Raw genomic sequence first — 27,713 nt, 5'->3', positions numbered from 1 at the left:
CAAGAACATGCAGACAAAGGTCGTGAAAGCCTGCGGATCTTTATTAGACTCATGATATGTTTGATGCGACTGCACTTTGCTGCTCTGCGTGCAGTTTGTACGGAGCTTGTTTGTTAGCGGCAATGCCCCTCGTGCATTCCCAAAGCTTTTGTTGCTGGTCGGTTACCTTGACACTCTGGCGTCTCTGGAACAACTCGCTAGGGCGAGCTTATTCGCATGTGTCCACAAAAGGATTCCAGGAACAAAGACAGCGAAAATGAAGTGTTACCTGAAACCAAATAAGGAGGGAAAAAATTAGCACGTGAACATTCGTGTTCAGGTGTCAAGTACGAAAGTCACACAACTCATACGAAGTCATCTATACTGTAATGTTACTATTTATATATATATATATATATATATATATATATATAACGACGGAATACAACCATAAGTTAAAACGTGACCATACAATCCTAATACTCAAACGACATGAGTAAATTATGTCTATTATCTTAGAAAGAATTTGTAGAAATAAGCAGCATGCATATAAATTCTTGTGATTCTAATTCATGTGTTAACTCCAAGTCACTAGTTGAAATGAAAGGCAATCTAGCGACTGAAAATCTCAATTCCCTAACAAGCGACGGTTAAATAAGTAAAATATTGCATGATTTATATCATATTTTTTAAAATGCCACGACAGATTGTCACCATCACGTGTATAACCATCTATAGTACTGATATCTTTATATATATATATTTCTTGTGTGCGTGTGTATGTCACTGAACTCCTCCTAGACGGCTGGACCGATTTTGATGAAATTTTGTGTGTGAGTTCACGGGGATTCGAGGATGCTTTAGATTCACAATTGGATATTTTATCTCGATTCTGAGTTAAGAAAAACTAAAAAAAAAACACGCTTTAAAAGCAAAAATTGCAACGCATTATTAGAAGCCATTAAGTTTTGCTGTTGTAAGGAACTAAGTAGAGAGTAAGAAAAAAATAAAGATCCTGACAGTTTATAGCGTCGCCATATTTGTTTCAATTTTCAATACCCTTTTTGTATATTACAATTAAATTGCAGAAAAAAAATCATGTTTCATAGCCACACAAATAGTGAGGATGGTTTAGATTCACAATTGGATATTTTATCTCGATTCTGAGTTAATAAAAACTAAAAAAACTTTTTTTAAAAGCAAAAATTGCAACGCATTATTAGAAGCCATCAAGTTTTGCTATTGTAAGGAACTAAGTAGAGAGTAAGAAAAAAATAAAGATCCTGACAGTTTATAGTGTCGCCATATTTGTTTCAATTTTCAATACCCTTTTTGTATATTACAATTTAAATTGCAGAAAAAAATCATGTTTCATAGCCACACAAATAGTGAGTGTGTGTCATTTCTCTATGTCCACGAGGTCTCGCCGCGTCAATTTTCTCCTTGGAGCGAACCCGTCCGCTTGATTAAATAAACAGCTTTTATCGTTGAATGATTTCATGATTTATTTAATGAAAATATGCTCTCATAAAAAAATTAGTTAGATAGACATTCAATAGGTGTCTTTCTCTCACTCTCTCTCTGAAATGTATGTAGCTTGCTCGGGGGTCAGTAATGCAGACAATTTTTACATTCTAGCTCGAGACGGAAAAAACAGTAAATGTGGTTTACAAAGACATTTTATGAAGTGTCTTCCCGTCATTACATTTGAAAGTAGAAACATATTTACTCAAAATTTAGGTAGTAACATATTTTTATTGCAAAGACTGAAAAAAAAGGTGAGAAAAATTATCATTTGTGAACATAAGAAAACTATTACAACTGTATCAACTGTTATGTTATAATATTTAAATTTCTAAATGGTGCAAGATAATACAAAATTCCATGCGGAAAAATTCGTGGGCAGCAGATACGTATAGTTATAGGTGTGGGGCTATGCATGCTGATTTTTCATATACTGCATGGATGCGAACATGTAAGAATAATCTATCTATCTTACTATAATAAAACAGTACTTTTTCTGTCTGTCTGTTTGTACGCGATTTTGATGAAATTTTGTGTGCGAGTTCACGGGGATTCGAGGATGGTTTAGATACACAATTGGATATTTTATCTCGATTCTGAGTTAAGAAAAACTAAAAATACACACTTTAAAAGCAAAAAAACTAAGCATTGTTGATAATTAGCCTCCATGGCAACGGGCTTTTGCATTGTTGTTGCCTTCTGTGTAACCATGGGAAAGGTTTTTGGTAACGGCAGTGGCGTGCCCAAGAGGAGGGGTATGTATAATGAGAAGACACAAATTGTCCAGCGTAGAAATACTTACCGCCATATCCATATCTCACAAAAAGTACATTTGGGCAGGACAATGTCTGTCGGCTCAGCTAGAAAGATATATAGAGAGATAGAGATATAAATAGAAAGATAGAGAGAGTTATAGAGATATACATAGAGAGATAGAGAATTATAGAGATGAAGAGAAATGCTTAGTATACGTTTAAAAAATTACAAAAAAAATTGATTGAGGCATTGCAATGCATGCCGGGCATTATCTAGTATATATATATATATATGGGGGGGGGGGGGGGTTTGCGAACACATTCAAGTCACGCAATGCAGGGGGGTCGAGGGAGTGGCCTACTACGGCCGACAGAGAGGAACCGTCACAGTTAGCCTGGTGTGCGTGCGAGCAGCCATGGAGAACACAGTTAGGGCCTGGAACCCCGGTCCAGTGCTTCAACACTGCGTCAACCCGCTCGTCAGCTGGGTGCTCAGCAGGTCGTAAACGGGGACGCACCACAACGCCGAAATGCCAGATTGACCACAACGCCGACAGCTAGAAAACTGCTGTGTACCACAACGCCGAAATACACTGACGCCGAAAAATGTCATTGCAGGACTGCCACAAAGATTAGGTTAGGTTAGACTAGGTTAGGTTAGACTAGGTTAGGTTAGGCTAGGCTAGGATAGGCTAGGTTAAGTTAGGTTAGGTTATATTACGCTAGGTTAGGTTAGGTAAGGTTAGGTTTGATTGTGGTATTTCGGCGTTAAGGTACATTTAAAAAAAAACACACACAAATTCATTCATTTGTTATTTCGGCGTTGTGGTACACAGCAGTTTTCTAGCTGTCGGCGTTGTGGTCAATTTTGACATTCGGCGTTGTGGTATTTCGGCGTTGTGGTAACGACCCGTCGTAAACCTCTTCATACAAACTCGTCTAGTTTATTCAAAGCCCTAGAAGAAAATTTAGCTGATGCGAACTAATCACAGGAAGGTTCCTGGATCAGGGATTTAACTAGAAAAAAGAGGGAGGGGGCAAAAGGGGCTGGTGCACCGAACACCGCATTGGAGGGGGGGGGGGGGGGGGAGTGAGGGGGCTAAACTAGCGGAGTAACTTTTACTATTTGAATATAGTAGTGTTCGAACACAAAAAAAAATTGGAGTGCAGATGAACTGAATTATTTTTTATTGAATGATACATATACCTATGTATATCCTCAAATATTTAATAAAGTTTTATTTTTCGCGCACTATCCAACTTGCGATGTTTTAAAAATGAAATGATTGCAAATAAATCTTTTTTTTATTTTCCATTTAAAATGGCATCAAAACTGTTTGGAACAGATCGTTCCGACCTTTACGGCCGGCGTTCTCGCGTTCCCCTCCCACATATGCGCCCTAATAGGGTAGGGTGGGAGGAACATTCCAGTTCTCTTTTATAAACATTCCAGAGCTTTTAGAACTGCTAGGGATCGCTACCTGTTGTTGGTCGGGAGGGTGCTAGGGCTTCGGCAATGACCAGCGGCTGGGGCCACCAACCCAGCATAGTCGCCGCCTCAGCCCCTTTACCACAGTGGAACAGTGGAATTAACATGTGATGGCGATATGGGGTGTTGTCGGGAAAGGTTTGCATTTGGATGGTTGAGGGGAATAACAATTGGAAGGCCGTCAAGACGAGTTCTTGCCCCGGGTGGAAACTAGTCAAGTTACGCCCCTGTCCTCGATGAATACACAGAGGTGAGACTCGTGTAAGTTCACTGCTCCTTAGTTCGGAGATCACTACGATGACGCGCAGCTGAAGAGGCGATAGCAGAACAAGCAACTATGATTATTGAGTAGGCACGGGTTTGTAAAGTAATTTAGTATGTGCAGATATAAATAACGAGTCTTGTCACATTCTCGGCCAATCAAGTAGCTCTGTAAACATCAAGAATCACGTCCGTGTTCATGCCGTAAGACGTGCTTTGTTCTATATTTATAGATTTATCTTGTTACTAAGTGCCACTTTTAGGTACGCTAAATAAAAAAAATATTTTAGAAACGGTTGAATAGAAGTTCAAATTACATTGAAAAAAGAGTAATATCTAATATTACAATATAAAAATTGTGTTCTTAAAACTTAATTGCATATATTGTACCTAATTATAAAAACTAAAAATTAAAGACCTCATACTCTTTATTTTAAATAAGGTTATTTTACAAATACAGGTAAAGATACTGCTGACGGCATTTGGTTTTGATAGATCGAGACTATCTCGCTACTTTTGTGCAGAGTTTCATTTTATCATAAGGGTGATAATAGATAACGCACACCACACAGGTCGTTGGTTTATTAAGTGTGCTGTTAAGATAATAAACATTAAACATATAGGGGTTCACTTCCTCCCCCCCCCCCAAAAAAAAAAACCTGAAGCAAGGGTGTGCAAAACAAAACAATTTTTCTTCTTCTACAAAAAAAAAAAAAGAAACACTTGAGATTCTGTGATGCAAACACACAAGAAAATGCCGCCAGTCAAAATGCCCATTAAACTAGGCAATACCAATATAATTATTGTGCAGTCGTAAAGGCGGATGTTTTATATGTTCGTGCGTGAAGGTACACACAATCAACCACTCAGACACACCCTTCAGTTCCTGTGAAATAAGTGAGCGATTCTAGAGATAGTCTTCTGACCACACCTTGCATGAATAATGCAGGCGCATAAACCTGCAGACATAAAACTAGGTGATTTACAACCGGTCGCCTCGTAACCTGCCGCCAAGAGGTCAAGGTCCCTGGGCAACTGGCCTGCTCTTCCAGGCTCGGTACGAGGTACCTGGGCAACTGGCCCGTTCTTCCAGGTTTGGTATGAGGTACCTGAGTTGTTGGCCTGCTCTTCCAGGCTCGGTACGAGGTACCTGGGCAGCTGGCCTTCTCTTCCAGGCTTGGTATGAGGTACCTGAGTTGTTGGCTTGCTCTTCCAGGCTTGGTATGAGGTACCTGGGCAACTGGCTGCTCATCCAGGCTCAGTCAGAGGTCCCTGGGCAACTGGCTGCTCTTCCAGTCTCAGTCATAGGTCTCTGGGCAATTGGTCCACACTTCCAGGCTCGGTATGAGGTACTTGGCCAGCTGGCCTTCTCTTCCAGGCTTGGTATGAGGTACCTGGGCAACTGGCTGCTCTTCCAGGCTCAGTCGGAGGTCCCTGGGCAACTGGCTACTCTTCCAGTCTCAGTCATAGGTCCCTGGGCAATTGGTCCACTCTTCCAGGCTCGGTATGAGGTACCTGGGCAGCTGGCCTTCTCTTCCAGGCTTGGTATGAGGTACCTGGGCAACTGGCTGCTCTTCCAGGTTTCAGTCAGCCATCACTCACTGGGCTGTCCTCGCTCACCATGCTTTCTTTTGCTTTCATGATTTCAGAATTTCTTGAAGAACGTAATACGTAGAGACCTGTAAAATTCGCGGATTCATTTCACGATAGGATAGAGTCCAAATACTTTTGACATTATTTTGCTTCAGTGATTAGGCCACAGTTTGTCTGAAGGACTCTGGCCCAATGAAAAATCTTTAACAGAAGAATTAGCGAATCACGATCATTCCAGTCAACACGCATACCTGCCAACTTTTTAGTTTGGTCATCAAGAAAACTTTTAAATTGGGAAAATGTATCGTAAATCAAATGCGGCAATTTTTTATATGCTTTATGTGCAATTATTTTCTATTTTTCTATTCCATTTGGTTTCTGCTAATTTACTAATGACATGAAGGGCATATCGATGGCCTAGAATGAAAACCTCATACACTCAATATTGTAAATGTACTGGGAAACTAAACCTTGCTATTCACATGTTTGTTACATATTTCAGTCGTCTCCTGATTATAATCCTTAATGCAATTTTAAGACTTAGAATGTGCAGCAGTTGCCTTCTTTGCTTTACCTAACAAATCTGAGGTAAACCTTTATTCATAACAAACACAATTCCTTGATTTCAACACAGCAATAGACTGCAAATTTTCAGATGACATGGAGGACCTAAATTGGGTTCTGTTTTTTTTTTTACCATACTGAAAATGCGATCACATTCTGAATTACTGTGGGGGATTGACAGAATTGATAGCATTATCTTTGACAGTCTGTTATACTTCAGGAAGCCATCTACTCCACGAACTCTTGATAATTCAGCCCACTTGACATCAACAGTGCCTGCTTTCGTCACTTCCAACCCCGTGTGTGCAGTACTGGTGAAAAAAACTATCAATCTCTTATTTTCTTCCTCAGAAAGCACGTTTTTCCTATGCTTAGGACACTTAACGTGTGTAGTTATGTCGGACCTACCTTCATGAGCAATACTAAAATCACACCGGCACACTGTGCAAAACACAAAAGTTTCTCCTTGTTGCGATTTCAGAATACACGAGAATTCGTTGTTATACGCAGCACGGTAAGTCTGAATATATTTCTTCTTGGCTAGCTTACTCATTGTTCCCACCACGTAAATACAAACGAAAAAAAAAAAAAAAAAAGGTTGCGCAGCACTACATTGGAACTACGAACAATAGTCAGCCATTTTGAACATAACATAAGGAACAAGGAACAGACCAAGGAGGTAGGGCTGACGTCACAATTGTGGTCCGTTCCTCCGTTTAAAGAAGCACTTTTCCGTTGCGGTAAGTGGAAAACAAACGTAGACCGTCCAGTCCAAACCATATACAAATAACTAACTATTTCTTGTTTTGTTTTCATTCCGCCTTCCGTCGGTACGTCCGTAACATGGCCGGTACAGTAGAAGTTGGCAGGTATACATGGCCGGTACAGTGAACGGTAATAAACCACCACGCAAAAATAAATCCGTAAGATATTAAAGACGTCCGTAAAACCGTAAAAAAGTATTAAAATCCGTAAAACTTACGGACAATCCGTAAAAGTTGGCAGGTATGCAACAGGTGTTACGAGTCGGTAACCACTCAGCAGATGTAATTTGCACGAGTGCGTAGAGGATCATGGAGTCTATCCTTTAGGGATTTAAAATCGCGAATTTTACAGGTGTCTAGAATACGAAATGTGACCACAGATGTTGAGTCGCGGGGTTCGGCACACAGGCACGTGCCTGACTATATGCCAGCGATAACCAGCCCCGCGAGACAGCAGAGCGGGCCGTGTCGAGTCGGCGCGACCCCGCGGCGCCACGGACGTCACGCGCCGTCGCTGGAACGAGACGTGGCAACACCGCGCGGTCCGCGGTGCAGATATGAGCGGGCCAGTTGCAAGGAAACCGCGAGGTCAAACGCCACCAGCTGCGTCATCAGCTAGAGACCTGTAAAAATTCGCCAATTCATTTCGCGATAGGCTAAAATACAAATAGTTAAACCTCAGTGCTGCCTCTGCTATTGGCTCACAACTCATCTGGATGACTCTGGGCCAATGAGAAACACCCAACCAAAGCGTTATCGAATCACAGGCTGCTACGTTGGAACGTCTCACAAGACAGCAGCCAATGAGTGGGTCACATTTGACAGAGTGTACGTAGAACAATGGGTTCAGCCCGCGAATTTTTCCGATCCCTAGTCATTACTTTTCTTTACCGGCTGTCTTTGATGTTTACCTCTGAGCTGTCGGTGTAAGACGTATGAGAGAAGGAATTTTGCGAATGGAACGTAGGTCGCATGGAACGGAATTGTGTAATCAAGGTGCTGCCATCTGTGTACGATAGCATGATTTTTTTTACATACGTACTATTATTTATATAAGAAACTGGGCACTGAGATTAGCAGCTCACTGAGAAAATCATTCGTTCCCACAAAAGAAAAAAAATGTTTCAATTGCGAGCTGGGTGAAACCCGGATATTTCGGGATTAGGAAACGTGGCGGACATTTCCGTGATCCGACAGGGGGACGCACCACAACGCCGAAATACCACAACGCCGAACGTACAATAACGCCGGAAACCATAACGCCGAATGCCAAATTGACTACTACGCTGACAGCTAGAAAACTGCTGTGTACCACAACGCCGAATTACCACAACGCCGAAAAATGTTATTGCAGGACTGCCACAAGGGTTAGGTTAGGTTAGGTTAGGTTGTGGTACATTTTTCGGCGTTACTGTATTTTGGCGTTGTGGTACACAGCAGTTTTCTAGCTGTCGGCGTTGCGGTCAATTTGGCATTCGGCGTTATGGTATTCGGCGTTATTGTACGTTCGGCGTTGTGGTATTTCAGCGTTGTGGTAACGACCCATCCGACAGGTATTTCTCTAGATGCCTCTGCTTCCTTCCTTGATCCATTTCAACGCATCGTCGTTCATAAATATATGTTTGGGAGCTGTAGTTCTCTGGTCCGCCGCGCCACCGACCTGACATCTACAACTGCAGGCGCGCGTCCTTGGAGCCGCCTGCCTCACAGCCTCGCAGCTGCCCGCCCCTGCATTCCTGGGGAACCCTTCATTTCACAGACGAGAGAGCCGCACCCGAAGTTCCCCGAAGTTCATGCTCGCTTTTTTTTGACGTGACGTCTAATAAATCGATGAACTCCGGCTGCTCGCACGAAAAAGTGTCCCGTTATGCACATTGTTCCGTTACGCTGTGTCCCGTTACGCTCATTGTTCCGTTACGCGGTGTTTCGTTACGCTGTCGGCGAGTGCAGTAATAATAGGTTATGTTACAAATGACAAAAAAATTATGGTGCGTGATTCATATAATTGATGATAGATATTTGATTACAGTTTATTTATATGAAAACTTGTTCATAATTATATTTAAACTTTATAGCTAATAGCCAGTTTTAAAAATTAATTACAAGTCATCTACACGTCAACTGTTTCGTCCACTGTTTATAAAGTGAAGTGAAAAGTTAATGTGGTTTTCATTGCTTATTACAACAACAATTTCGGCAATAAAGGTTAATTATTCTTGCATTTTAAAAATCTGATTACTAGTATAATTTCAAGTATTTATTCTTTTATTATTAAAATAAAAATGATTCAATTTTATTCATAAAAGTATGCAATAATTTCATAAATGTTTTGTTATGACGTTGTCACGTTAAACTATCGTCCGTAAACCGACTTTACAGGCAACCAATTTTTTTTCCGTTCCATCTCATTGTATAAACCGGTGTGGCATTAAATTTTGCGGTCGATTAGGATGGGTTAGCTACATTATAAATACTTTAAAACATTGTGAATGGTTGGTTATATTAGGTAAGTATAGCTACATTAAAAAAATACTGTAAAATCATTTTATGGTTGCTAAGCAAATAACTTTTTAATATGTACCTAGCTATCCAGGGCTAGGAAACCGTTTACATGATTTCACAGTATCTTTAATGTAGCTATCCTAACCAAATCAACCGTCCACGATGTTTTAAAGTATTTATAATGTAGCTAACCTAACCTTTTACAATGAACAAAAAAAAAAACGAAGATGCACGATCGGGAGTTTGGCTCTCTCGTCTGTGAAAAGAAGGCTTCCCGCAGTGGAGGAGTGTAGCATTTGAGGAGTCTTCTACTCGGACGCATGGAGTGGAAGAGAGATAGATGCGTCACAAGCCGAACGCTTAGGCCGATCGTGCCTTTCTCAATCGCTTGTTCCGCGCTCTCGCTTGCACGCTCGGCTCAGGCGGAACGTGACAATGAGTCATGCTTTTTCGTGCGAGCAGCCGGCGTTCATCGATTTATAAGACATTATCACGTCAAAAAAAACATTATTTAATATTATATTTTGTTAAATGACTGTTTATTTTTACTGTAATGTGTTACCAACGGATCGTTTCTGTAATAAAGAAATGAAATTAGCAGGTATAATATAGTCCATAATGTCAAAAAATAATGGTTTCCGTTACGAAAACAAACCTTTTCAGCGTTCTGAAATTTCATCAGAGCATCAAGGCAATTAACAAGTCTTGTGGCGTTTATTATTTTTAAATTGTGCGACATTGTTAGTTATGTAGTGTCTCCGTTCGAGCTTGAAATAACAGTTGACAATCGATATTTTTGTTTTTTAGTACATTCTATCTTCACGCACTTCCCGATAACGTTACTTCACTTGTAGCGTCATAGATGGCAGTGTAATCGGTGATTGTATGTGAGATACAGGAAAACAACCTCGAGTTTCCAATCTTTCAGGTACATAGTCACTGGTCGAGAGTATTCCCTGTGCCTATGCAGGTTTCACCTGGGCCCAAATTATCTAGTTTTAGTCTAGAATAGTCAGTGAGTGGAGTAAGTCATGGCTATAACGTTGCCATGGCTGGCCAATCCCCCTCCTAGCACACGATGCATGCTACTCCTCCTGCTTAAACCCTGCATGATTAGAGCGTATAGGCTTCGGCCTGAGACGCGCTTAGTCTCTCTCCCTAATCCGGACTCCTCCCAAATACACTGTCTAAGTTTTAGTTAGGTTAGGAAAAAAAATTGGTTGTCTGTAAAGTCGGTTTACGGACGATAGTTTAACGTGACAACGTCATAACAAAACATTGATGAAATTATTGCATACTTTTATGAATAAAATTGAATCATTTTTATTGAATTATCACTATTTTGTATGGATACAAAGAAGGAGTGAAATGAAATCTACAATTTAATTGATAAATTTACTTTTATTTGCACTCATTAATTCAAATATGTTTATTACTTTAACGAAGAGATTATTTTAATTATAACTTTTATACATGTTTGCTATTTAACTTCTTCCAATCTGTGTTATTCTGTTAAGGATAGGACGATGATAGGAAAAGTAGGAAACGAATGGGAGTGTTTCAAATTTAATGTGCCTCGAAAAAGTCAAATCGATGGTTGTTCCAATCGAGTGGAAGAGAGATAGATGCGGCGCAAGCGTACAATGAGCGTAATGGGACATAGCGTAACGGGACAATGAGTCATCCTTTTTCGTGCGTGCAGCCGGCGTTCATCGATTTATTAGACGTTGTCACGTCAAAAAACGTCGCGAGTGCTTCCGGACATGACCCGCGGAGTGGCACTATCTGCCGCTGTCACTCAGGCGCGCAGTGCTACCAACACTCAGGCTGCGACGGCGCATGCGGGCAGGGCGGGCAATGTCACACGATGTCGCGATGTCACGGCGCCTCGTCACTTTGCTTACCGGCGTAAATACGTCTCAAGAACCGGCATGCCAGTTTGAAAAGCGAAGTGAAACCAAAATGGGATAGAATTTTAACGTTGTAAAATATAAGCAGGGCTTTGTACATTGGAGTTGTGCAGATATACATGGAGTGAGTCTGACTTACAGTAAAACGACTTTGAAGTGAACATGTATGTACTCTGTATGTACTACGACACATGTTTTTGACAGTTGCATTCGCAAACATGTCTATATCTGTGTTGGAGCCACATGTGTTATACGCAGCAGCTTGAATATTCACGTTGTCGTGGCAAACAGAATTTTTTTTATTGCGTATTGTTTGTGTCTTTAAGTGGCTTATTTGCAACAAAATTTTGCTGTTACCAATATTTATTTTGTACTACAGAAATGATATTGTGACAACACAATATCTATCAGAGTCTACATTGACAAAATATTTGGTAGAATCTACAATGAAAAAATTATTTCATAGAGTCTACATTGACAAAATATTTGGAAGTCTACATATACAAAATATTTGGAAGAGTCTACATATACAAAATATTTGTTGGAGTCAACATAGACAAAATATTTGTTACAGTCTACACTGATAAAATATTTGTTACAGTCAACATTGATAAAATATATGGTAATCTAGATATACAAAATATTTGGAAGAGTCTATATTGACAAAATATTTGGAAGAGTATATATTGACGGAATATTTGGTAGCGTCTACATTGATAAAATATTTGGAAGAGTCTGCATTGACAAAAAATTTGTTTAGAGTCTACATTAATAAAATATTTGAAAGAGTCTACATTAATAAAATATTTGAAAGAGTCTACATTGACAAAATATTTCTTAGAGTCTACATCGACAGAATTTTTTGGTAGCGTCTACATTAACGAAATATTTGGTAAAGTGCGCATTGGTAGAATATTTGGCAGTTGGTGGCAGCACAAAGCTACAGTTCGCTCCAGCGCGACTGGCGCGCCCTGGGGCTATCAGGCGGGGAACTGCCGCGCTGGGTCCGGGTACGCGGGTACTTGTAATCGGCGCCGCGGACGGAGCGACTGGGGGGTTTAACTCGCCGACAGCAGCTTCGCGTCACGTCCGTGTGTTGCGCAACAGCGCAGCGAGGCGGCGCGCGGACCGCAGGAGGCAGGAGCCATCTGCCCCCGTCATGTCGTCCTATGTCACACGTTTAGTACGAACTATGCACTCACTGACGGAATCACTAGATAAACACATGTGAGCACTCGCCAGTCATGCGTAAACGTCCAAACTCGGTTACGAGCGAATCCTTTTGTGTTCTCATGTTGCAAACACACTTATCTTTGAATATACTGTATAGAAGTCGCCAGCCCAGGTTAAAATTTCTAATACGGTTTTGAGGTAGTTGGTTAATTCACCGCCGCAATCGCCACCATCTCTAGGGCATCGACTTGTGGTGGTCCCTAGCGGACGAGTGTAGAACTCTTTAAACACCCCTCCCCCTCCCGTTGAACGACGTTGAGCTGCAGTGAATGATGGGTGGGGGGTGCGGGGAATGACAGCGGGCGACAGTGCTGCGCTCTGACGTGTAAATAACAACTAAGACGATACAGGGCGTTACGGCAGCGCACTGCAGCGGTGAAGTTCCCAAGCTGCTCATTATACGCTTCTGAAAAACGTAGAGTAAATCCTATCCACTCGCGACTTCTATACAGTATATATATTCAAAGCACTTATGATACGAAACTCGGACAATAATGGTGAGCGTATTTAATTATACGACAAATTTTGTTATTAACAACATTTCTTGACGCGAATACACATAGTTTTTTTTTTCGTACTCGCCACTATGATTCGCCGCCGGAACAGCTACGTAAACCTACCAAAACATGCGATTTGCAGGACGAAAGGTTTGACTATATAATGAAACGACTCGGATAAAAGAGAAAAAAAAAAATACTTGAAAAAAAAATACTAAACCCTGGCTGCTTTGGATATGATTTTCGACAAGGAAATTTATTAAAATACTAGCCAACTTGTTAAAAGTCATTAAAAAGTTAATACTATAAGGCTTCCCTTTGGCTTTGTAAACTTCTGTATCACGCCACCCGCCGCAGATGGCAGCACCGTGGTTACACTTTTGCGTTCCGTGCAATATCCGTTTGACTCAGAAATTACTCCTACCAAATGCCGTTCAGCGTGAACTAAGATGTTTACACATAAAAAAAATATCTCGGCTGCGCTGGGGAAAAGAAGCGGTCGTGTCACGTAGCAAGGAAACATTTTCCTACGGATTTTTCTTCTTCTGGAAACCACCTGAAAACTGAAAAAACGAAAGCGTCGCAGTTAGCATTCGCGTTTTGCAACCAACGGATGTACGTAGTTAAGTGTCCAGTTGAGAATTCGTCCGTTGCAATGAGATGCAGTTTTGGCACTCGTCTGCAGAAGGCGTGTTTTTCCACGCGTTCATTAAAGTCTCCGACGTACCGAAAGTTTAAACACGGTAGATTGTTCCGACCAACGAACGGCCGGCATTCTCACGTTCCCCTCCCACATATGCGCCCTAATAGCGTAGGGTGGGAGTAACATTCCAGTTCTCTTTTATAAACATTCCAGAGCTTCTTAAGTAACAGAACTGTGAGGGATCGCCCCCTGTTGTTTGATCGGGAGAGTGTTAGAGCTTCGGCACCGACCAGCTGCTGGGGCCACCAACCCAGCACAGTCACCGCCTCAGCCCTGTACCTCGCTCAGCTGACCAGAGAGTTGGCTGTAGGGACCGGAAAAATTCGCTTGTTCAATGACCTGCAGGATGAACTCCATAGTTCTACGTACACTCGGTCAAATGTCACCCACTCATTGGTTGCTGTCTTGTGAGACGTCCCAACGTAGCAGCCTGTGATTCGATAAAGCCTTAGGTTGGGTGTTTCTAATTGGCCGAGAGTCATCCAGGTGAGTTGTGAGCCAACAGCAGAGGCAGCACTGAGGTATAACTGTTTGTATTTTAGCCTATCGCGAAATGAATTCGCGAATTTTTTCCGGTCTCTAGCTGGCTGTGTCCTGTGTTGGAGCTTTGAATATATATACTGCATAGAAGTCGCCAGCCCAGGTTAAAATTTCTAATACGGTTTTGAGGTAGTTGGTTAATTCACCGCCACAATCGCCACCATCTCTAGGGCATCGACGTGTGGTGGTTCCTAGAGCTGCAGTGAATGATAGAAGGGGGGTGCGGGAAATGACAGCGGGCGACAGTGCTGCGCTCTAACGTGTAAATAACAACCTAAGACGATACAGGGAGTTACGGCAGCGCACTGCAGCGGTGAAGATCCCAAGCTGCTCATCATACGCTCCTGATAAAGGTAGAGTAAATCCTATCCACTCGCGACTTCTATACAGTATATATATTGAAAGGTTGGAGTGACAGCGCGATACTTCCTCCCCCCAAGGCCCGCAGTGGCCGGGCGACGAGACTACCAGAGGTCCCGCGAGGCGGCGCTGGCGGGCGCCGGGCGGAAGCAGCAAGCAGGAAGACCTGCACGCTGTCGGGGGACGAGTTCGGCCGGAAGTGAAGTGGAGGGGGAGAGCGGTTCAACAACACCGTGAACCGAGACTCATTTCCGCCGATAGGTGGACGGGAGCCATCACGCGCCACACCACTGCCCCCACAGCCACACAGCCACACAGCCCCACACAGTCCAGCTCAAGGCTGTGTGTGTGCGTGTGTCCCGTTCCGGCCCGTTGTTTCATTCACACGTTCAACACGCGATCAAACTAGTAGTTAGGGACAGGAAAAATTCGCGAATTCATTTCGCGATAGGCTAAAATACAAATAGTTATACCTCAGTGATGCTGCCTCTGCTATTGGCTCACAACTCACCTGGATGACTCAGAGCCAATTAGAAACACCCAACCAAAGCTGTATCGAATCACAGGCTGCTACGTTGGGACGTCTCACAAGACAGCAACCAATGAGTGGGTGACATTTGACCGAGTGTACGTAGAACTATGGAGTTCATCCTGCAGGTCATTGAACCCGCGAAATTTTACGGTCCCTACTAGTAGTCATTTTGAGTACCCGAACTTCAATGAAATGAAACAAAAAAAAAATAACAAACATTTATTCATACTTTTTGCATAAATAGCTGGAAAAGTAGAATTTTTTGAAATTTCAATTTACAGTATGAATAAGGAATACCAAATGGAAAAATAACTGTAAAAAAATTTATGTTTAAAATATTTTTAAATTTTATTTAGCTTTTAAATATCTTAAAAAATTCTGATGAATTAAAAAGTCCGTATAAAAACGAATACTTTTTCCTTAAAGAAATTAAGCCATATCACATAGCAGCCAGTAAAATTGACTTTAAACTTAAAAAGTTTCAGTTTTATATTCCATTTCATTTTTCTTATCAATACTGCACAAAAACGTTAAAAATGCAACTTCGCCAGCTAATTATGCGAAAAATATGCGATGTATATATATTTTTTTTCGTTTTGTGAAAGTTCAGCCACTCAAAAAGTCGGCAAGATTAGCCGTATGGAACGTAAATATAAACTAATGAACAGGAACGGCACAAACGCCCTCAAGCAACGAGTGTTACATCAACTCGGTGAAAACTTCCTGACAGACCGAGGAAACCGCTACAAAATAAGTGAAGTTCCACTATCATTTCACTGGATTAATTTTCCTGGCTGAGTATTGCCCTCTGGACTTTGATTTATTGTTAGTAAGATTACCCTTCGCTCAATATTATTTACGGAATCATGGGTAATATAAAAAAAATATGAGTTTCCACAAACAGAGGTTTTTAAGTCCGTTAAGAAACAAGAGCGTAAAATAAAATACAATGCAATAAAAAAGTAGTTTTTATTAAAGCCTATGTTCATAATCCCCTGTGTGGACGATCGTCATTCATTTATTAGCTAAAGTTTTTTTTAAAACTAAGCAAAACACAGGCATTTCCTAACTGCTATATCTTTTAGAATCTTCTTGCGTGTTGAATATCGACTAAACTTTGATTCTAACGTGTCCAAAACAGCTTGTTTAGAAAGAGGGTTTTTCGAGAGGGAAAAAAAAAACCAGCGTTTCATGGGTATTTCGCGCGAGAAGAGGTTGTACCACTAAAATAAGTAAAAATTTTGTATGTTATAAATGATCTGAAAATATTTTAATAATGCTGTAATATTTACGTCTGACTAAATTTACATGCATAAAGTCCGTAAAAATTCCTGCCATATCTGCTGACGCAGTGTCGATCCGAGATCATTGATATTAACCGACCCGAGTTTCGGTTGGGTCGTTACCACAACGCCGAACGTACAATAACGCCGAATACCATAACGCCAATGCCAAATTGACCGCAACGCCAACAGCTAGAAAACTGCTGTGTACCACAACGCCAAAATACAGTAACGCCGAAAAATGTTGCTGTGTGGAGGGGGGGGGGGGCACAGGAGCAAAAATGAGAAACAACTGAATGAAGTTGTGTGCTAACCTTACTTAACCTAACCTTTGTGGCAGTCCTTCAATGACATTTTTCGGGGTTAATTTATTTCGGCGTTGTGGTAATTCGGCGTTGTGGTACACAGCAGTTTTCTAGCTGTCAGCGTTGTGGTCAATTTGGCATTTCGGCTTTATGGTTTTCGGCGTTATTATACGTTCGGCGTTGTGGTATTTCGGCGTTGTGGTATTTCGGCGTTGTGGTATTTCGGCGTTGTGGTATTTCGGCGTTGTGGTGCGTCCCCGTTTCGGTTCACATCGAAGTTCCCAATGACCTTCGCTCTGCGCTAACAACTCAATGGAGCAACAGAAAATGTGGTTGGACGGTGATAAAACCAGCTGATGATTTAGCATCACTCTTGAACTCTTAACGGTGCAACTGGCAATACCGCCGCAGGGTGAGATACAACTGTACAGTTATCACAGTCATTGCGGGACTCGTGGTCACAATGCCACAACTGGGGCATCGAACCAAGGGTCAGTGGAGAGTTCCAGCAGAAATTATGTTTTGTTTACGATGGAAAATAAAGGATGTTGAGTGACATAAAGGTGTGTTTGAGTTAAATAAGTAGGCGAGTTGCGGTCAAGGCTCTAAACCGCACTGTGCTGAAAGCAGCCACGACCAGGAAACTTCACCCCGCGACACAGAAACAGCTCGGGGAAGGAGAGTTGGTGTGTCTTGAGCCAATAAGCTTGTTCGAGAAGATATTCCCGGCCTGGTCTGTCGCAGAGGGCTGTGGGACAGAGTGGACTCGTGAGCTGCCCGGGGCAGGGGTCGATCCAGGGCCACTCGCCACTCGCCACTCGCCACGAGCGTGACGCGCCAGCGGTCACGGTGACCGAGAGCCGGCGCACGTGCGCACGCGCAGCAGCACGCCACGTTATTGGTCGGCCTGGAAACCTGTTCCCGAGAAGCCGGCCGCGGGCCGAGGCGCCCGCCTGCGTGTGAACACCTCAGGTCAGACACACTACACACCTCCGTCATTCGGAATAACGTCTTCCTAAGATAACACGCACTAGTGAAATCCCAGATCATCAATCCACTTTAAAGACATTTCATGGTTAGTAAACTATATTTCGAAGCCACCGAACATAGAATAAACCAGAACTGTCACAAAATATAACATTAATATCAACTTAACTCATAATATCTACACAGGTGTTCGTTCCGTTTAGTTTTGGCTCGACACACAGCGTGAAGGACCGATATATGACTCTATTTGTTTTGTATTTTATTTCGTGAAAATCGAAAGTGTGGGAAAATATTCAACTGAAATCTACGTTGTAAATAATTCACTCGTCTCAATACCATGCCGTTGCCCAAGATTTCTGGATTTCCATCCCCCCCCCCCCCCCCCTCCCATAACGAAAGCAAGGCAAAATGCATTATTTATACTTCTGGAGAACATAACCTTTCCAAAAGAGAAAGAACTTTTAAAATGTGTCCTCATCACATCTGATCACATCTGATCACATCGTACACACTATATCTCTTTGTGGTATAATCATGGTTTGCACGTCCCCGCTGTAAACCAGGAGTTTCTATGACTTAATCAATCCCAAACATCCCTCTTCCTGGGGTGGGACTGGAAACCCGCTACCAGAAGATTATAATTCAGCTGCGGTGACTACACTGGGCCACAGAATAAACCCTCTCGCAGAAGCGAAATGGCGCAGCGCGCTCTCTGCACTTCGAGTCTGATTGGCCACTCGGTGGTACGGAGGACTGGGGACTGATTGTTAGAGACCAGAAATATTCGCCAATTCATTTCGCGATAGGCTAAAATACAAATAGTTATACCTCAGTGATGCCTCTGCTATTGGCTCACAACTCCCCTGGATGACTCTGGGCCAATAAGAAACACCCAACCTAAGGCTTTATCGAATCACAGGCTGCTACGTTGGGACATCTCACAAGACAGCAGCCAATGAGTGGGTGACATTTGACCGAGTATACGTAGAAATATGGAGTTCATCCTACAGGTCATTGAACCCGCGAATTTTTCCGGTCCCTAGTCATAAGTCATCTCTGGATAGGGTGCTTGTCTGGTGTATACTGCCCATATATATGCCTATATGCATGCCATATGAAGAAAACTTTAAAATATACAGAAAGTTTTCTATAAAACATAGCTTTGACGCTTACGTTTATAAACTCCGTTTCACAGTCACGCTTTTGCATGCGCAAGAGAACCACCTGTGTGAGGGGCTTCGTAATTCCGGGCGCGCACCCCCCCCCCCCCCCCCCATGCCGTTTGAGCCTGCTAACATTAAAATTAATATTTTATTTATACACGATGATTATATAAAGTTTTAATTTTCTCAACTTAACTATTTGTTGTATTTTCTAACACCATGAAATAGTGACTTTTGACAGAATTATTACAGATGTATATATGTACATTGTCAGAAAATAAATAAATACTAAACCCCAATTATTATTTTTTAACAGGAGAAACCATTTGCAGAAGTTAGTCACTATTAATAACACCGAGCCAAAATTATACTCATTAAACAAAATATAAAAAAATTTTATGGCAAAAAATGTTCATACCAAGATGACGTCTTTCGTGTAAGTTTTCTTGAAAGTAATAATTGGTATTATCAGTTTACGCTCTTGATGAAATACAACAAAAAATTATCTTTACAAAACTTTTCATTCCAATTTTTTTTGACGTGACGTATAATAAATCGATGAACGCCGGCTTCACGCACGAAAAAGTGTCCCGTTACGCACATTGTCCCGTTTCGCTGTGTCCCGTTACGCTCATTTTATATTGCTCTTTGCTAACCTGAACCTCCTAGCATTGCGACCGAGTACGTGGCGTAATTCTGTTTTCATGCATTTCAATGTAACATTTTCATTGCTCTTTGCTAACCCGCTCCTCCTAGCATTGCTGCAAAGTCCGTGGCGCAAATATATTATTTTTGACTGCATCTTGGTGTTGGGTAGGCCATTTTCCTTCACATCATCCTTGAAACACTCCCATTCGTTTCCTACTTTTCCTATCATCGTCATATCCTTAACAGAATAACACAGATTGGAAGAAGTTAAATAGCAAACATGTATAAAAATTATAGTTAAAATAATCTCTTCGTTAAAGTAATAAACATATTTGAATTAATGAGTGCAAATAAAAGTAAATTTATCAATTAAATCGTAGATTTCAGTTCACTCCTTCTTTGTATCCATACAAAATAGAGATAATTCAATAAAAAAATAATGATTCAATTTTATTCATAAAAGTATGCAATCATTTCATCAATGTTTTGTTATGACGTTATCGCGTTAAACTATCGTCCGTAAACCGACTTTATAGACAACCAATTTTTTTTTTTTTTAAATTTTTATAGCATATAGTTGTGTGTACAATGTTTGTGCTCTGTGGGTGAGCACACTGGACGAGGACAGCGAGAGATTGCACGCTGCGCACTAAGCACAAGGGGCATCTGGCGGGCGGGCGCCGGGAGGACGCAGTCAAGGCCGCGGATTGGAGGGCCGGGTCCCGTGGTCACGTGTGCGCGGCTGCGGCCAGCCTTGACCTCGAGACCTCCTGCAGCCACGCTTCGCACGCGGCCACAACAACCAACAACCAACAACACCCAGGTGTCACAGACACTCTTCTTCCTTCACTCCGCTGCAGCCACTCCCTAACGGGGACGCACCACAACGCCGAAATACACTAACGCCGAAAAATGTCATTGCAGGACTGCCACAAAGGTTAGGTTAGGTTAGACTAGGTTAGGTTAGGTAAGGTTAGGTTAGGTTAGGTTAGGTTAGGTTTGTTTGTGGTATTTCGGCGTTAAGGTACATTTAAGAAACACAATTTCATTCAGTTGTTATTTCGGGCTTTGTGGTAATTCGGCGCTGTGATACACAGCAGTTTTCTAGCTGTCGGCGTTGTGGTCAATTTTGACATTCGGCGTTATGGTATTTCGGCGTTGTGGTGACGACCCCACTCAAACAGCCCGACATGCATTCACACGAGTAGTGTTTACACTCGACACCATAGATAGCGCTACTAATAGCTAGCTAGTTCTTTTAGATTCACACAAAGAGCGTTAATTTCGCACAGTCGTAGCTCGGCCTGCTGTGCACTCGCTTAGGTTTTTTTTTTTTTTTCAATTATGAACCCAGCTTAAGGGGCCCGCTTCGTCAGAGGTGTATCTGTGTTGGTGAGGCGGGTTGATAAGCGCGACGCTCGCTGGTGCTTCTAGCGCGGTATAGCCTCTAAGCGCAAGGCTCTGAACTGGCGCGCCGTCTTTACGTCGTCACAGGTTAACTGTGAAATTTGAGCGGTGACCGTAACATTATATTGCGGAGAAATTAAGATAAAGGTGTAATGCAAGTCCCTTAAGTGCTTTCAAGAATCTGTACCGGTTGTTTTACGCCTGAAAGGTACTCTGAAATGATGTGTTTTAGCCATTTTAAATCTTCTAAAAATACAGTTTACAAATTTAATCCAAAATCGAAAGTACATTTCGGCCCTCAGTGAACTCTTAAATGCTTTTCGTAAACAGACCCGACTCGTATATCTTGAGTAGTTATCAAATCGCGTTATTTTTCCTGGAGCTCTGCGCACCGTGTGTGTGCCCGGGTAAGCGGTGCAACAGGAACGCACGACCTCAATGTCATTGCTTCATTCGCCATTCGTTCTTTGAATACTGCCTTGGTGCTCCGATCGCTTGCACAGCTCCGGTGCTAGCCTGGACAGCTAACATAGGTTGGATAGGCCTCCACCGGACCACGGGTTCACTGGGTGTTTTGAGGGGTCCCAGTGTGATGTGGGAGATCGGGGAAGGCGCCAGCAGTGCTGATGAGTCTCAGGGCTCAGGACACAGCCAACTGTCTGGTCAGCTGAGTGTGGTAGAGGGGTTGAGGCGGTGACTATGCTGGGTTGGTGGCCCCAGCCGCTGGTCATTGCCGAAGCCCTAGCACCCTCCCGATCAACAAAAGGGAGCGATCCCTTGTAGTTCTGTTTAATTTATATAGCTCTGGAATGTTTTAAAACAGAACAGGAAGATACTCCCAGATTACTCTTCAAGGGCGCATATTGGGAGGGGAACGTTGAGAAATGCCGGCCGCAAGGTCAGAATATATCTGCCTTGCAATGAGGAAGATCAATTTGAAACGGTTTCACAGACTGCTAATTTCCATTGCAACTCATTGAAAAAACAACCTAAGAATAGACAAAAAACATTAACTAAAAAACACAGAATAATAAGCCAAAATAAGACAATGTCAAATGTTGATTTGATTTAAAGCAGTTTTGTGGACATACGCCAATGCCGTTTTTGCACAGTTTGTCATTGAAAAATTCCGAAAACAAACAAATAATAACAATATGAAGATAAAAAAATTCACAGAAAACAAGACTGCAATTAGGTATTCCCGTGCAAGCGATTGTCCCCGCACTGGACGGCTATGATTGGCCTGTCGACAGTAAACATACACCTGAAATAAACCCAGCCTACCACGAAACACAGACAACGCTAACAAAGTTTTTAACACACAGCTGGTCTAGAAATCTTTTCGCGAAAAGTACAAGGCCCTAAGTATGACTCACATTAACGTGTACAGAGTCTGTGCACATGGTTGGTAAGTAGCACACTATAATCTCGGAGGCGCTGTTTGCTGCCGCGATCTCAGCCTTCAACGTCTGCTTCCAGCGAAATTTATTCGGGAATTGGCAGAGAAAACCCTGGGCATTGACATGCGGGATGCAAAAAAATTTCATGCGATAATAGCAAGCAGGTTGGTTACAGGAAACAGAAGGATGGTTCCGGAAGAAGATTTGGACAGAGTAGAAATATATTATCTTTGAAAGATTTGTGCAATGGGAGTGCATGACTTGATGTAAGCTTTTGGACATACGCCATTGCTAAGCACATGCATTTTTTGTTGGGTTCAATATTTTTGTGCTGTCATCATTTGTTGGGTTTTTTTCGTTCTCTTGGTCCATTTATCATTGTTTTTCTTTGTTTGTTGACCATATTCCTGTCATGGAATATTATGTGGTGTTTTATATCCTGTTGACAACAGCAATTTTTTGCTTAATTTGTGTTTTTGTCTTTTGGGGTTTTTTGTAGTTTTCCTATGCAGAGATACATGTGCTTAGCAATGGCTAGAGACCGGGAAATTTCGCGAGTTAATTTCGCGATAGGGTAAAATACAAATAGTTATACCTCAGTGCTGCCTCTGCTATTGGCTCACAACTCACCTGGATGACTCTGAGCCAATGAGAAACACCCCACCAAAGCTGTATCGAATCACAGGCTGCTACGTTGGGACGTCTCAGAAGACAGCAACCAATGAGTGGGTGACATTTGACCGAGTGTACGTAGAACTATGGAGTTCATCCTACAGGTCATTGAACCCGCGAATTTTTCCGGTCCCTAGCAATGGCGTATGTCCAAAAGCTCACATCAAGTCAGAGTAGAAATAAACTACTGAGCAAAGGGCGGTAACTTGGACATTGCTACCTACTACAGCTCGCGGGTCGCAGCCGACCCGAGCAGCGAGAGGCCTGTTTGGAATCCGGAGACGGTATTTATACTTCTCCGCGCTGACAAAGGACTTGGAGGAATGCGAGGAAGACAAACGGGACCTCCACAGAAAACACGGGGTGCTTTCATCGCGACATGTGCTCACACACAAGGCTGGGATGAGGACGTGTGCGCGCTGCTAGAAAATATTCACCTTCAATTCACGAAGAACGCTGGTTTACAAATTATCTCAGGAATCTTTCGTAAATTTTCGGCCATCTTCTTGAATTTACAGACACTAAGTTCAGTTCCTTTGAACATGAGTAGGGCCATGCATATTTCGCGAAAAGATTACGAGACTAGCTGAAAGTTAAAACACTGTAGCATTGTCTGCCTCTCGTGATTAGACGAGTTTCTTTCAGGTCAATATCGATTTTTACAACACCAATCACAGTGATTCAGTGCGGAAGCAAACGCGTCCTGAGTGGCTCGGTCAGATAAGGAAACGACTTCTCTCGCAGACGTCCGCCAATCACAAGGAAGAAACCGCTGGTGTGAGTATAACATGTTGTAGTCTAGTAGGCGTTCAGATTTATTCGCGAAAAATGCCTGCCCCTAAATATGAGTCCAAAACAATATTCTTGGCACCTATGTTAACCAAACATTCAAAAACTGGTTAATGCTACAGTAAGAACAATCTTCTTTAGTCGTCTAAGTGTGTGTTCACCTTTGTTTACAACGAAACATACTAGCTATTCGAACAACAGCTTCGTTTCTACGATTATTCAGTTATTTGAAGTTACAATGAACTCTTATTTTTTTTAATTTTAAAAGTAAAATTCTTCGTTGAAAAGACTGTATATTTACTGTAATTTCCAACAGTGAGTGTGTGTGTGTGTGTGTGTGTGTGTGTGTGTAGGTGGGTGGGTGTGTGTGTGTAGTCCACCGCAAAACGGTTTGTGAAAGTTTTCCTTGGAAAATATTTTGTGGTAACCCACAACACTGTTTGTTACAGGCTTCAAAATAAGTACTTTTTGTTTTTGCTTCCAGCGAAACTTACGTAATCAAAAAATTTGTTTTAAACTTCAAAATAGAAAAAAACTGGCGTGTGTGTGATTTGTATTCTGTAAGTATGCTAATCTAAACAAACAACAGATTTGATCTGCATTCAACTAAGATACTTTAATTTAAATTTTAATTGTGAGCTATTTTTATTCAAAACTGTTACGTTATGTCAATGTAAAGATAATATTCAATCACAGACACACAATTAATACTCCGTATCAAATTATTCTTTCATTATAAATGTAGGAAATAGTTACACGGTAATACGCATTATTAGAGACCTGTAAAATTCGCGATTTCAGATCCCTAAAGGATAGACTCCATTATCCCCTATGCACTCGTGCAAATTACATCTGCTGATTGGTTACCGACTCGTAACACCTGTTGACTGGAATGATCGTGATTAGCTAATTCTTCTGTTAAAGATTTTTCATTGGCCCGGAGTCCTTCAGATAAACTGTGGCCCAATCACTGAAGCAAAATATAGTCAAAAGTATTTGGACTCTATCCTATCGCGAAATGAATCCGCGAATTTTACAGGTCTCTACGCATTATTATTTGGCAACAGACTTAGCTGCAAACTGTAGTTACATTGTAATACCCACTGGCATTGGCTAATTTATGTTACAAACTCGGAAACAAAATGTGCCCTGTCATGTCGAATCAGTGCAGAGGGGACAATATATAACAGTCTACACTCGACACACGACACAGCCCTGCTTATGAAGAATGTGGAATCTACCCTGGTGCCCGAAAACTAGAGACCGGAAAAATTCGCGGATTAATTTCGTGATAGGCTGAAATCCAAACACGTGTACAATTCTGCTGGTTTTGCTATTGGCTCTAAGTTTAACTTGAGCTGCCTGGGCCAATGAGAGATTATCGACCAAAGAATCATCGAATCACAAGCTACCTAGTGGAGACGCCTCACAAGTTAGCACCCAATGAACACACGTGTTTGCTTGAAAAATGTAGAGGATAATGGAGTCTATCCTAGAAGTAATTGAATCCGCGAATTTTTCCGGTCTCTACCGAAAACATACGCGAATGTTTTATGTAGTGTCGTTGTGTGTCACCCACTGACTTTACACGACCTCATTGTCGACGAGATGCGAAGTCCAACTAAAATGCGCTGGGAAATCACATTGTTGCCAGACGTACGTGATATCTGGTACCACAGACAGAATTTGACTCTCGTAGGTACCAGATTCACTGATTAGAAAAATCTTAGCTCTTGGCATACGGCAATTGGTAGGAGTGATTTCGTGAAGAGTGGGACGGAAATGTGTAACCACGGTGCTGCTATCTGTGGCGGATGGCACGAAACAAAGTTCACAAAGACAAAGGGAACGTTATAATATGAACTGTTTAGTAAATTTTTAGCAAGATGTGCAGTATTTTAATAAAATTTCTTGTTGTCGAAAATCAAGTCCAAAGCCAGGGTTTAGTATTTTTTTCCAAGTCTATTCAGTTTTTATGGAAGCCTAGTCATTATTAGAGCCCGGAAAAATTTGCCAATTAATTTCGCGATAGGCTAAAATACAAATAGTTATACCTCAGTGCTGCCTCTGCTATTGGCTCACAACTCACCTGGATGACTCTGATCCAATGAGAAACACCCAACCAAAGCTGTATCGAATCACAGGCTGCTACGTTGGGACGTCTCACAAGACAGCAGCCAATGAGTGGGTGACATTTGACCGAGTGTTCGTAGAACTATGGAGTTCATCCTACAGGTCATTGAACCTGCGAATTTTTCCGGTCCCTAGTCATTATATAGTTCTAATTTCGGTCTGCAAATGGAATGATTCGATAGTCGACGTAGCTGCTCCGACAGAGCGTGTTCTAGCGGCGGGTGCCGAAACTAAGCGTGATTCGCATCAGACAGTTTGCGTATATTTATTCGCGCTCGGCATTATTTTAAATAAATTTTACGTTAAATTGAGTGCCCATTTCGTGTTAGAAGTGTATTTGCAACACATGAATAGGGACCGGAAAAATTCGCGGGTTCAATGACCTGTAGGATGAACTCCATAGTTCTACGTAAACTCGGTCAAATTTCACCCACTCATTGGCTGCTGTCTTGTGAGACGTCCCAACGTAGCAGCCTGTGATTCGATACAGCTTTGGTTAGGTGTTTCTCATTGGCTCAGAGTCATCCAGGTGAGTTGTGAGCCAATAGCAGAGGCAGCACTGAGGTATAACTATTTGTATTTTAGCTTATAGCGAAATGAACTTGCGAATTTTTCCGGTCTCTACACATGAATTATTTGGTTACCGAGGTTACATGTTACACATTTCCGGCGAGTAGCCGAAAGACTATCACACACATCCCCCCCCCCCCCCCAACCCAAACAGTGCTCCGCAGAAATGCCAGAAATGCCAGAAATGTGTCCCACCAGCACGGTGTCTCCGCCCGGCAACTCCGACGACACAAGCAAGGACGAAGGTCGTGGCATGTTCTAAGGCTGTCTTCGCCCTTATGTACCCCGGAAGGTGCGCCGTCAACAAAGAGTACAAATCTTGTCCGTGCGGGCAGATCACTAGGGACTGGAAATATTCGCGAGTTCAATCACCTCTAGGATAGACTCCACGATTCCCTACAATATTCGGGCAAATGCCACATGCTCATTTGCTTATTAGAATTACTTCTGAGACCTGTCAACGAGAATGCTTCCGATTCGATACTTTCTTTGGTTGAAGGTTTTTCATTGGCTCACAAAGTCCTTGACATAAGCTGTGAGCCAATCACAGAAGTAATATGAAGGCACAGCTGTTTTGATCCTAGCATAACGCAAAATGAATCCGCGAATTTTTCCGGTCTCTACAGACCACTGACATCCCCGTGCGGGCTCCGGGGGCATCAAGGCTGACCCCTGCGTGGGAGGACCTCCAGCCAGCTCCACCCCCACTACACCGGCACTTGCACCAATAGCAGCTGCCTGCACAGTGGATATGACCCGAGCCGCATCCAGAAGGAGGCAACACTCCTTACAATCACAATCGGGAAAGTCCGCCCATAAAGCCGCGGTGATGACGGGAGGCCCAGGAACCCCATCCCAGCATCGTCGCCACCGGGAACCCCCCAAGCACCCTAGGGTTCAGAACCGGGAATTACCGGTAAAAAAAAAATAACATTATAATCCATCCCCGGTTCTTTCCAAAACATTTGATTTAAACATGTTATTTTCCTTCACCGCGCGAAAGTTATAACATGTGAAAAAGTCATGTATACGTAAAACCGTCTTCGCCCGGACACTTTTTTTTTGGGACGTAGGTAGGTTATAGATTAAGATATTCAAATATAACCTTTACCAATAAATTTAAGAGTTATCGTTACAGGTTATGATTTAT

At 42.2% G+C, this 27,713-nt stretch overlaps 1 protein-coding gene across 1 annotated transcript in view; it reads right to left on the bottom strand.

The window, feature by feature from the left end:
• Positions 1-27,713, bottom strand: part of LOC134528623 (bestrophin-4-like) — a 273,946-nt gene that overhangs the window by 214,545 nt on the left and 31,688 nt on the right. The gene's annotated exons all lie outside the window — the stretch shown is intronic.

This window comes from Bacillus rossius, chromosome 1 (assembly GCF_032445375.1).
Source record: "Bacillus rossius redtenbacheri isolate Brsri chromosome 1, Brsri_v3, whole genome shotgun sequence".
In the NCBI taxonomy this organism is placed as follows: Eukaryota; Metazoa; Arthropoda; class Insecta; order Phasmatodea; family Bacillidae; genus Bacillus; species Bacillus rossius.
Note: the sequence above shows the minus strand (reverse complement) of the source record. Positions and strands in the feature narration are given on the sequence as shown.